At 55.9% G+C, this 10,569-nt stretch overlaps 1 long non-coding RNA gene across 1 annotated transcript; it reads right to left on the bottom strand.

The window, feature by feature from the left end:
- Window positions 1-4,373: 4,373 nt before the first annotated feature.
- Window positions 4,374-5,746, bottom strand: LOC106695367. Its single transcript, XR_001346460.2, has 2 exons — window positions 4,852-5,746; window positions 4,374-4,511 (listed from the first exon to the last, which is right to left on the bottom strand). It is a non-coding gene; the product is annotated as an uncharacterized LOC106695367 (long non-coding RNA).
- Window positions 5,747-10,569: the final 4,823 nt, after the last annotated feature.

Genomic DNA, 10,569 nt, shown 5'->3' with positions numbered 1-10,569 from the left:
CATCTTATTTTTTGCCAAATTTTGTCCCCAATCATTGTTTGCTCTTTTTCTTCACTCCTGACATTCCTTTGCATTTCTATCTTACAACTTCCTGTAATTTTATACATTTTTATTTGGAAATAATGGTATAGGAGCATTGTCCCAAAAAGGAAATATTGAAAGACAACTTCCATGAGAACATTAGCACTGTGTCTTCTGCTGTGGAAATATTTGTGACGAATACAGATTCAGCATAAGCATCTATGTTATATCCTGTGTTTACTGGATTCCATGCCTTGTTGTTGTTTTTCCATCTACCCCTTTTTCTAGAGCAGACTTTCTCCCCGCCTCTGAGAGAAAGAACATTGCAGATCAAACTTTTGAAGATCTGCACTTCGGAATATCTCTATTTCTCTTTATGCTTAAATGGTAGTTAACTGCATGTAGAATTCTAGTCATATTCAATTATAGGTCAGAGCCTCAGAGGTTTCAGTATTACTCTGTGGCTTCCAGTCTTGTGTGCATTCTGTTTTGTTCCTCCTCCTTGCCGTGACTTAGTGTTTCATTCTGAAAGGAACTCCTTTCTTTAGGGCACTGGTCCAAAAAGTCACACAAAGGTGTTTTGTTGTGGGGAATGAGTGAGCTATTCCATCTCATATTCTGTTTTTAAATATATTTTTATTGATTTCAGAGAGAAAGGTAGAGAGAGATAGAAACATCAATGATGACAGAGAATCTTTGATCAGCTGCCTCCTACATGCCTCCTACTGGGGATTGAGGCCACAACCCATGTGCCCTGACCAGGAATGGAACTGTGAACTCCTGGTTCATCGGTCGATGCTCAACCACTGAGCCACGCTGGCCGGGCTCATTTCATATTCTTCACTGTGGGGAGATTTGCTTGATGTATTTCCTTGGTGACTGTCTTTCCGCCTGGATCGCTCTCTTATTGGAATCCTGTTAGTGGGAGCTCCTGAATGGAAGCTCCATGCTGTTCTTTTCGCTCACATTTCTGGTCTTTTAGGCCTTTGTTACATTGTTCTGCTTTGTCTTCCAAACCCTTTATGATTTCCCAGCCATCATGTTTTTATTTTCCCAGAGCACCTTGCTTAACTTTGAATGTTTATTCCCCATGAAGACAACAGCGAGCACAGGCACCGAGCTTTCTGAAGGCCCAGGAAAGGGTCCCTGGAGAGAGAGCTCTTCCCGGCCCAGGGGGACGTAGACCAGTCTCAAAGAACACGTACTGATGAATAGCTGGCCTGACTTCTGTCTCTCTCCATGTTCACGCCCTCGATACGTCAGAAACGATGGTGGCATCCGGGAGAGAAGAGCAGAAGTAAAGGAGGGAAGGAAGGCGAGGTGCTCACTGGGACACGAGAGAGGTTGTGATGCCCACACAGGCCTGAAGAGGCTGCTTTCTGAACGCAGACACAGTTCCTACTATAGGAATAGAGACTCATTGAAAGTTTGCTTCAAGTGGGTGAATGCCAAAGCCAGTGCTTGGGGCTGGGAACACTGAGCCGTCACGGAGGGTTAGCGGGTGCGGAGAGGAGACGTGTGAGGGTGAGACAGGGGAGAGCACCACCTCGTCCAGGGGGGAGCAGGGAGTTGACAGCAGACATGGCCTGACGTGAGGTGTGGACAGCCTGGAGGGTGTATGGGGTGGGATGCAGGCCCTACTCCCACTTCCAGGTGCCTTTGCTCCACCTCTCGAAGGCCTCAGGTGTGGGAGGCTTTCCCTGTGTGTTTGGTAAAACACGCACAACATACAATTTACCATTTCACCTGATATGCGTGTAGAATTCATGGTATTGCTGCATGCACCGTCTTTATGTCACCACTGTCCAGTCCAGGTTCACCCCTAACAGGAGCTCCCCCATTAAACAGTCACCACCCCTCCCCCAGCCCCGCCTGTACAGCCTGTGGCCCCCTCTCCCTCGGTCAGCAGCTCAGAGGGCAAGGCCTGTGCAGACCTGGGTCTCAGTGGCAGAGCCTGGGAGTGAGGACGGGCCTGCAGCTGCTGGGCTGGCAGAGCCTGAGCACAGGGCTGGGGGTGCCAAGGGCAGGGCTGGGGGAGCTGAGAGCAGAGCTAGGGGGCCCGAGGGCAGGGTCCCCGGGCTTCTGCTGCGCTGGAAGCTGCTCACCCTCAGGCACAGCCTTGCTGTCTGCCCCGGTCAATGGGCCCCACCTTCCAGACACTGGGGCCCCCCCTTCAAGCAGGAGCTGAGGCCTGGGGACCACCTGGGCTCTCCTCACATTGATCCCACACCTTGGTCCTAGGCGGGGTGGGGGCATCCCTGCTTTTGAGTCTTCCTGGCGGGTTCTGACAGGACCTGAGCCAGGCTGCAGGGGCTGTGGGAGCACTTGCTTCGTCCCCATGTCCGGTGGTGGTGACGGCCCTCACCTTCCTGGAGACCAGTCACCGGGAAATGGCAGGCAGGACTTTGACCTTCCCGGACCCCGTCCGCCCAGGGGCTGCTGGCTGCTGGCAAACTCTGAGGCAGTTTACAACCCACAGCAATGGGTGATACCATTTGTCCTTACTATGGATGTATTCACTGTGTTCTCACAACCACGCTGTGATGCGACTAGTACATCACAGAAAGACACAGAGAGCACAGAGGCTCACTATGCCTGTGTGTGTGCATGTGTCCGCTATGTGCATATGTCTCTCTGTATGCATATCTGTCTGTATGTGCATGTGTCTGTGTGCATGTCTGCCTATGTGCATGTCTGTGTGTGTGCATGTCAGTGTGTGTGTGTATACACACGAGTCTCATTATGCATGTCTCAGGGGGAGGTCTGTGTGTGTGTAAATATGTGTATCACTCTGAGTGTCGCTAAGTATAAATTGTGTGTCTGTGCATAAAGGTTTATTTTAGGGGTGAGAGTGAGAGAGGGCCCCTGAAGGGAGACATGGAATGAACCACACAGAGGAGGTGGTCACCTGTTCTGTGCAGGGAGCAATGTGGAGGCAGAGGGACCCCAACATGTCCACGTGCGGGGGTGTGACCCAACGTACTGCCTGTGTGAGCGGCATAAAGACAAGGATGACTGAGCACAGAACCGAGCCGAGCAGGGAGATGGTCAGAGGGTGCAGGGATGGGTCGTGCGAGGCCCTGTGAGCAGCGACAGCGGGGGCCTCGGCCCTGCCAGCGGGACCCCAGCCTGTGTCTCTCAGGCTGTGGCAAGAGCTCAAGAATCCTGCGTCCACCGAGCACAGGCTGCAGACTGAGCACATCATGTGCTTCAGAAAAGAGGCAACTGAGTGTGCGTGTTTCCCGATGAGACACACACACACTCACTGTGGCCGCGAGGGGCATCACTGATAACATGGGCCCCCATCGGCTATGCTCTCAGTCATGTGGGCATCATGTGCCCTTCATCATGGGAGACGCTGAGGACTAATGAGACGTCCTCTTCCTGGAAACATGGGGACCATGGCCTAGGCTCTCAGGTGCAGAAGAAGGGCCGGTTCCCCTTCCTGTGGGAGGTCACTGCGGTGTGGATGCGCAGGCGCATGGCAGGGAGGGCAGCTCCGAGCCCACCGGACCGGGTAGGAGCCTTGGGCACAAGCAGGAGTGACGAAGGCAGGACGATGACGATGGCTGTGCAGATGGAAAGGACAGGCTGTAGGAGGGAGGGGGCCGTGCAGGGAGACGGGGTGGCTCACAGGTGTCAGGACTCAGATGAGCTGCAGTGGGGTCATAAGCCCCCAAACGTTCCATGCCCTAAGCCCTGGACTTCCCTTTCTTCTCTATGGGGACTTTGCAGCTGTGATAAAGGTACGGATTCTGAGTGGGGGCGACAACCCTGGATTTCCTGGGCCTGCTCTCTGCCATCCACATGTGGGGGAGGAGGAGGCAGAGGTTTCACAGGAAGGAGGGGCAATGGCAGCTCCGTTGGGCCCTGGAGCCCATGCAGCCAGACAAGGACTGCATCTGCCTCCCAGCGGGAAGCCGCCAGGAAGAGCTTCCCCCTGGACTTGCACAGCCAGCAGGGCCTCCGCACCCTGGGGTCTGGGCAGAGAGTGACAGACCGCAGCCTCCTGTCCTGGCCCCTGGGACAGACTCCCCTGACCACAGTGAGCAGCGGGCCTGGCAGCAGCCGCTGGAAAGGAGTCTGAGCTCTCAGGTGTGTGGCTGGCTGAGGGGGCCCCTCGGGGATGGAGGTGCGGGAGCCTGCGTGGCTCATGCAGGGCCTGGGCCTGGGAGGCCTGTGCAGAGACGCGGGCCGGGCCCTGACCTATGTTCCTTCTGTGATCCGTGCCCTCAGGCGCCAGGTCACTGCCCAATGGGTCAGTATGATGCACTGTTGTCACCACCCAAGGCCCCCTCATGATGCCCCCCACCCACGGCCAGAGACTGGGATAAAACAAGACAGGCGGGACGTGCAGGGCAAGTGATTTATTGAAGCAAGACGTTGAAACCTCTACATTTTCCAGGGAAGGTCAGGGCATCAGTGAAAGCAGGGGCCCTCATAGGTGAGGTTTATATAAGCTGCTTGTTACACAAGATCTTTAATAGCTCCTGAAATAGACACAGAGAGAAAGGGCCGTCAGTCCCGCTTCCCCTGGAGATTCCACGGGCACAACTTGTGCTCAAAACCAAGACACGGAAGCCATTGCAACCAGCAAAGGCCAGCGGGGCGGCGGGCAGACAGGGTGCAGGTGGGGATTCAATGGTCCCGGTGCAGGGCCAGCAGCAAACACGTCAGGGTCACCATCCACCTTTGGCCACAGGCCCCTCTCTCAGAGATGAACAGAGGGGTTGGTGCCCCCCCCACCTGTGCAGCCCAGAGCAGCACCCTCCTCCCTCCTGGCCATGCAGCTGAGCAGCAGCCTCTATGCAGAAAGGACAATGAAGTTACCACAAACTGGGCAAGTGCTACTCGGTCCCACAGGGAGAGTTTGTCTACGCATGTCTTCCCTTGCAGTGCGGCCTGTACAGCGGCAGCAGGTGCATCGAATTTTTGAATCTGGTTGTTGAAGCGCTCTTTAGGCCACAACATGAAGTTTGACATTACAGAAGTAAGCTCTGGACACACTTCTGCATTTGCTGGAGCAGAAGAATAAAAAACACAATTGATGTAGGAAAGTCACTTTCCCCCAAGAGCTGTGACCCAAGATCTAGACAGAAAACCCAGGGAATGATGGGCTCCTCCAGGGACAAGGCATCTCCCCCAAGTCCTAACTGGCGCCGGGTCACAAAGCACACAGCTGAGCCCGGATGGAGCACAGGTGACCACCCCTGGTCAGTCTTCCCTTTACCAAGTACACCCAGGCCTTCCCAAGAGTCCCCTGCTTTGCCCCAGTCACTGTCCCTGGATTTCAAAGCCTCAGCTTTGCCCCTCAGTAGAGCCACCCCTGCCTTTGTCTGGCTACTGGGGGAGGGAGCTGTTAGCCCTCAGTCTTTCCAGGGAAGGGTAGGGTCAGGTCCTGGCAGAGGGCCCAGAGGGAGACAGTAAATGCGGAGAGGAGGGAAGAATGCTACTAAGGGATGGAGGATGCCCTTGGAGGCTCAGTCTAACACTGGGATCATGTCATGGGACAGAGAGGGCTCAGGGCTAAACCAAGAAAGTCTGTGAGTGTCACACCTGACGCTGAGGCTCAGACCACGACTGGCTCTTTGGTTCCGCCCTGAGGACAGAACCCCCTGGAGGGGGCGCAGGGACGGGGCTGACTTTCCACCCAGTGGGTTGTGCTGAGACCTGCAGGAACCACTTCCGGGTCAGGATTCTCCATCCCCACCCTCAGGCCTCTGCCAGCACCTGCAGCTGGGACTGTGCCCACCAGGCCCCTCCCACCTGGGAGACAGCCTCTCTGCAGGGAGGTGGAGGGTCAGGTCAGAGGTCACGAGAGGAGAGAGGACCGGGTTCAGAATGTCAGATGGAATAGACTCCAAAGGACTTGGCTCAGCCCCGAGGGCGTGAGGACACGCCCAGCATTGCTGGCCACTGGCCACATTCACCTGAAAAAAGGGCAGTTGCGGCCCTAGCGCTCCCACTGGCTCTACACGTCCTGGCTGGGCCCCTGGAGGAGGAGCGGGCCTGTCGGGCCCCTGAGCACCTCTGGGTCTCAGAGCCACGTGGACACTGGCCACTCTGAGCCTCAGGCGGCACTGCTCCTCTTGAACGGAGCCCTCTCCTGCTGGAACATTCTCTGAGTCTGAACCTAGGAGTCCAAGAGTCTTGGGCTCACCTGGCACCTAAGAGACCCTGGAGGAGACGTCGGTGAGACCAGGGCGGCCTCGGACCACCTCCTCTCCGCCATCGCCCCAGCTTCTCTCCTGGGCGCTGGGATCCAGGGAGGAGAGGCCTGGGGAGATGCAGCCTGTGTTCCAGGCCACAGCGCTGCAGGGGCAGGACCCTGACTCACGAGAAGGTGACTCTGTCCTGCTGCTTCTGTGACAAAGACCAGGCGGGAATGGGGCCTCCCACGGGACCGCCCACACTGGCCTGCGGGGGTTTCTGTAGAAGTTCCAGAGCCCCGGGATCGGATACCCCGAGTGCTGGGCTTTGGGGGCTGGTCCACAGGGGAGGGAAAGGTTTGAATCTGACCGATCCCCTCCCCATGTAAGTCACCTGGACCAGAGAAGGGCCCTTCCCGGCTGATGGTGTCTGAGTGGACGTGACACTCACCATCAGAGCAGCAAAGGGCCAGAGTGACCAGCAGCAGAGACAGGGCCAGCTTCATGGTTCCTGCGGCTGAGCGTTCAGCTGAGCAAACAGTGAGCGCTGAGGAGCTGGACTGAGCAGCCTGGGGAGCCCAGGGCTATTTGTACCCCGTGAGCCTCACTGGTCCTGCCACAGTGGACAGGGCAGGTCACAAGGCCTGGCTTCCAGCCACCCTTCCTCACGGACGGCTGATGCCATCCATCAACGTCACAGCCCGAGGACTTGGTTAGAGCGGGACTTGCTGGCACCGGGCACGGCTCCCTCGGCACCGCCTGAGGCGGGAGGGTCACAGTGTGTGCCCCGACCGTGGAGGGAGCCCCTGGGGTTCAGCTCCTTCAGTGCGGACAGGGTCCGCTTTGCTCTTCCCTCAGCCCAGGGCCTGGCACAGAGAAGAGGGTCAGCACATGTTCCTGCGGGAGATGCGTGACCCTGAGTGAACGAGCTCTCAGTGTGGCTGGGCTGCACCCTCAGGATAAAATGGTGCCCGCTGTGCCAGGGCTGCTCTGGCAGTGGAGGGAGTAAGTCCGTGGTGTCTGCTTCCCTAGAGAAAACAGAGCCAAGAGGAGGACCACCCTCCCACTGCCACCTTCCTACTCGAGCGCCTGTGGAAAAGCCATGCACACAACTTCAGATCCATCAACGCTCACGTGTCCTGGTGACACTTTCACTTGTCGGTTCAGAGGTGGCCCCTGTGGTCATCGGGCCCCACAGGAGAAGCACCCACAGGGCTGGTCCCCCACCTGTGCCGACCGTGGGCCGCTGCTCCATGGGGCACTGGGAGGCCGCAGGACCCTGAGACAGGCTGTGGGAAGCAGGTGACAGGGCAGCGGGCTTGAGACCATGCAGCACAGACAGGATTCTGACAGGTGTCCGGCGGGGGGACCTGTCAGACGGGAGGGAGGGACCTGGCACTGACGTTCTAGCTCAGCTGCTTGCATCTGGGTTTCTGACTCAATCCCGTCCTCTCAGTGATGCCAACCTGTTCCTCCACCTGCTCAGTCCTTTCTCTTCTTTCTCTGTTTGGAAAAGCTCACTGACCGACACCACGTGCTGGCAGGGGTGCGGGGCAGCAGTAACGTGTCCTCATTGCTGGAGGGGATGCACAGGAGCACGGCCACTCGGCAGGACAGCTGGGCAGTTCCTTGTGACCTACACGCCCTCTCACCACACCCGGCCCAGCACCTGAGATCCTGGGGTCCTGGCAGCACCGGGCCAGGTGCTGACCCGTGTGTCCGGAAGGAAAGGGGAGGTGGGACCTCTCTCTACTTTCTCTTTGTGTTTTAATCCCACCAGGGCCGTGAGAAGCACCCAGCGGGCGCCTCTGTACGTGCTGGACGGGCATTCAGGCGGCAGCTGGAGTGGACCTGCCCAGGAATTGAACTGGCAACCCATCGGCGCACAGAGTGACGCTCAACCACTGAGATGCCCCGGCCAGGCTCTCTCTACTTTCTGCTCAAGTTTTCTGTGAACTAAAAGCTGCTGTGAATAAATTCTAGTCAACACAGAGGCTCTCAACTTGTTGAAAACATTCCCTTTAAACCAGGGGGGACGCATATAAAAAGCCATCAATAAGTTGGTCATAATCCTGTATAATAAAGAGCTAATAGGCAAATGGTCATTACACCCTCACACCCTCATACCAGGGCAGGGAGACATGAGCTCAGGTCTGGGGACCTGAGGCCACACCCACCACCCCAGTGTTGGGGCCAGGGGACCTGAGTCTGTGATCCACCCAGCAGGGCTTTACAGGGGACTAAGGCTATGCCCCCACACCCAGCGGGGCTTTATGGGGGACCTGAGGCTGTACTCTTCATTGGGCAAGGCGTGACAGAAGACCTGAGGCTGCAAGATCTGCCAGCGCCAGGCTGGGGGACCTGAGGCTGAGCCACCGGCCCTGCAGGACCTGATGAGGGTTGGGCTGGCCCGGTCTGGGTCTCAGGCAATTTCGAGGCAGGCGCAGGTGGGCGGGGACTAGACTCTGGGTCCCGCAGCCTGCCCCAGACTCTGACAGGAGGTAGATATTCATATACATTTTACTAATTTTCTTTCATCTCTAAAACTTCTATTATAGAGAAAGAGCAAATAGCAATATTAAAATATACCCTTTAATTAATTCCCTTTTAATGTGCAGGAATTTCATGCACCAGGCCACTAGTATGTAGATAATTAATCAACCATCAGAGAAATCTAACATAATCTAGTGAGAAACACAGTTATAACAGATGAAAGTTGATGCTGTATCTGAATTTAGTATTGGCCCAGGGACAGCAATCCTTCCTGCAAACCCGTCACCGTGGACCTAACAGAAACAGTGGCCCCTTGGCGACAGGAACTGTAGCAGCAACAAAAACACACTGACGTCCACACACTTGAAGCAGGCAAACGCTGAAGCATGAAATCACCAACACTTCCTCAGAGACGGGAGGAGGGATCTAAGAACACCACACACACACCTTGCCCCTGAGGAACATTAGAGCATTTATTGCACAACTTATTCTCAGATTGTTGCAGTTTCAGTCCCGCCACCTCAGAGCCCTAACCGGCAGCTTTACACATTGTTGAGAATCTGGAGGCCGTTGGGGTCTCTCTTTCAAATGTGGGACGTTCCCCTCAGTGGGTTGTGAGCAAGAGCCCATCTTCAGGGCCAGACTCCCGGGGTTCAAGCTCAGCTCTGGAGCTTCCCGTCTGTGGGGTCCCCAGCAGGTGCTGACCCCTCTGCCTCAGTGTCCTCGTCTGGAAATAAGGGGACAGCACAGATGTGTGTTAGGACAAGTAGGTTCATCCAGGACAAATGCTCGGCGCAGTCCCTGGCAGCCAGTGTCAGCTGTTACAATTATGCACCAAAATGGAAAAATGTGAGTGACAGTGGAACAGAACAGACCGCCTCATCCCCAAAGGCCAATATCCGGCGATCTCACCGACTCTGCCAGGGGAGTGTTGGTTACCCTCAGGGCTGATGGGCGTCTGAATTTGGCTCTGGTTTTATTGGGATTTCTCCCTGGCACCACCAGCTGGTTACTTTTCAGTCTCTTAATTGACAGTTTAATGGTCACATCTAAACCAGGCTTATTGGGACTTTCTAACCCTTCACAGGGTATTGGAGTCAGGGAACAGGAGGGGGCGGGGGGGACAGGGATAATGTCCCCGAGGCCCTCGGGTCTCTGCACTCCCGTCCTCAGCAGGAGGCGCTGGTCACATGCATCCCTTGGATCCCAGGGCCCCTCCAGTGCTCAGGCTCTAACTGGTCCCCAGGTGCCTGGACATGGAGGCGCCTCAGACGTCACTTCGGGGTCGTGATGTCCCCGTGGGCTTGTGCCGTCTACGTAGCCTCTGGAGATACCGGTGCCCATGGGCCCGTCCCCGTCACACTCAGCCTGTTCCGTGTTACACGACGGAGACCCACACGTCATGTCTGACCTGCAGGCATTCACTCCACAGGTACAGCTCTCGTGCCAACGAGCAGCGTCAGTGACGTGTGTGGGAACTCTATGACAGTGGCCTCCCTGGCCTTGCTTTGAATGGAATTAAAGAAGGACTCTTAGCCGTGGCTGACAACTCATTAAAAGTAATTTTAATACACTTTTATTGATCTCAGAGAGGAAGGGAGAGGGAGAGAGAAATAGAAACGTCCATGGTAAGACAGAATCATTGATCGGCTGCCTCCTGCACTTCCCCCACTGGGCATTGAGCCTGCAACCTGGGCCTGTGCCCTGACCAGGAATCGAACAGTGACCTCCTGGTTCATAGGTCGGTGCTCAACCACTGGCCAGATTAAAATAATGCTGAGTGATAGATCCCAGGTCATTTTAGATCCATACTCTTAAGGGTGCATGGAATTGAGTGACATGGCTCATTCTTCTCACATCCGCACAATCATGTGACAAGCATGTTTGCAGTTAGGCCCCTAAGGAT

This window comes from Myotis lucifugus, unplaced genomic scaffold (genome assembly GCF_000147115.1).
Source record: "Myotis lucifugus unplaced genomic scaffold, Myoluc2.0 scaffold_1165, whole genome shotgun sequence".
Lineage (NCBI taxonomy): Eukaryota > Metazoa > Chordata > Mammalia > Chiroptera > Vespertilionidae > Myotis > Myotis lucifugus.
The sequence above is the reverse complement of the archived record's forward strand: the minus strand, read 5'-3'. Positions and strand labels throughout refer to the sequence as shown.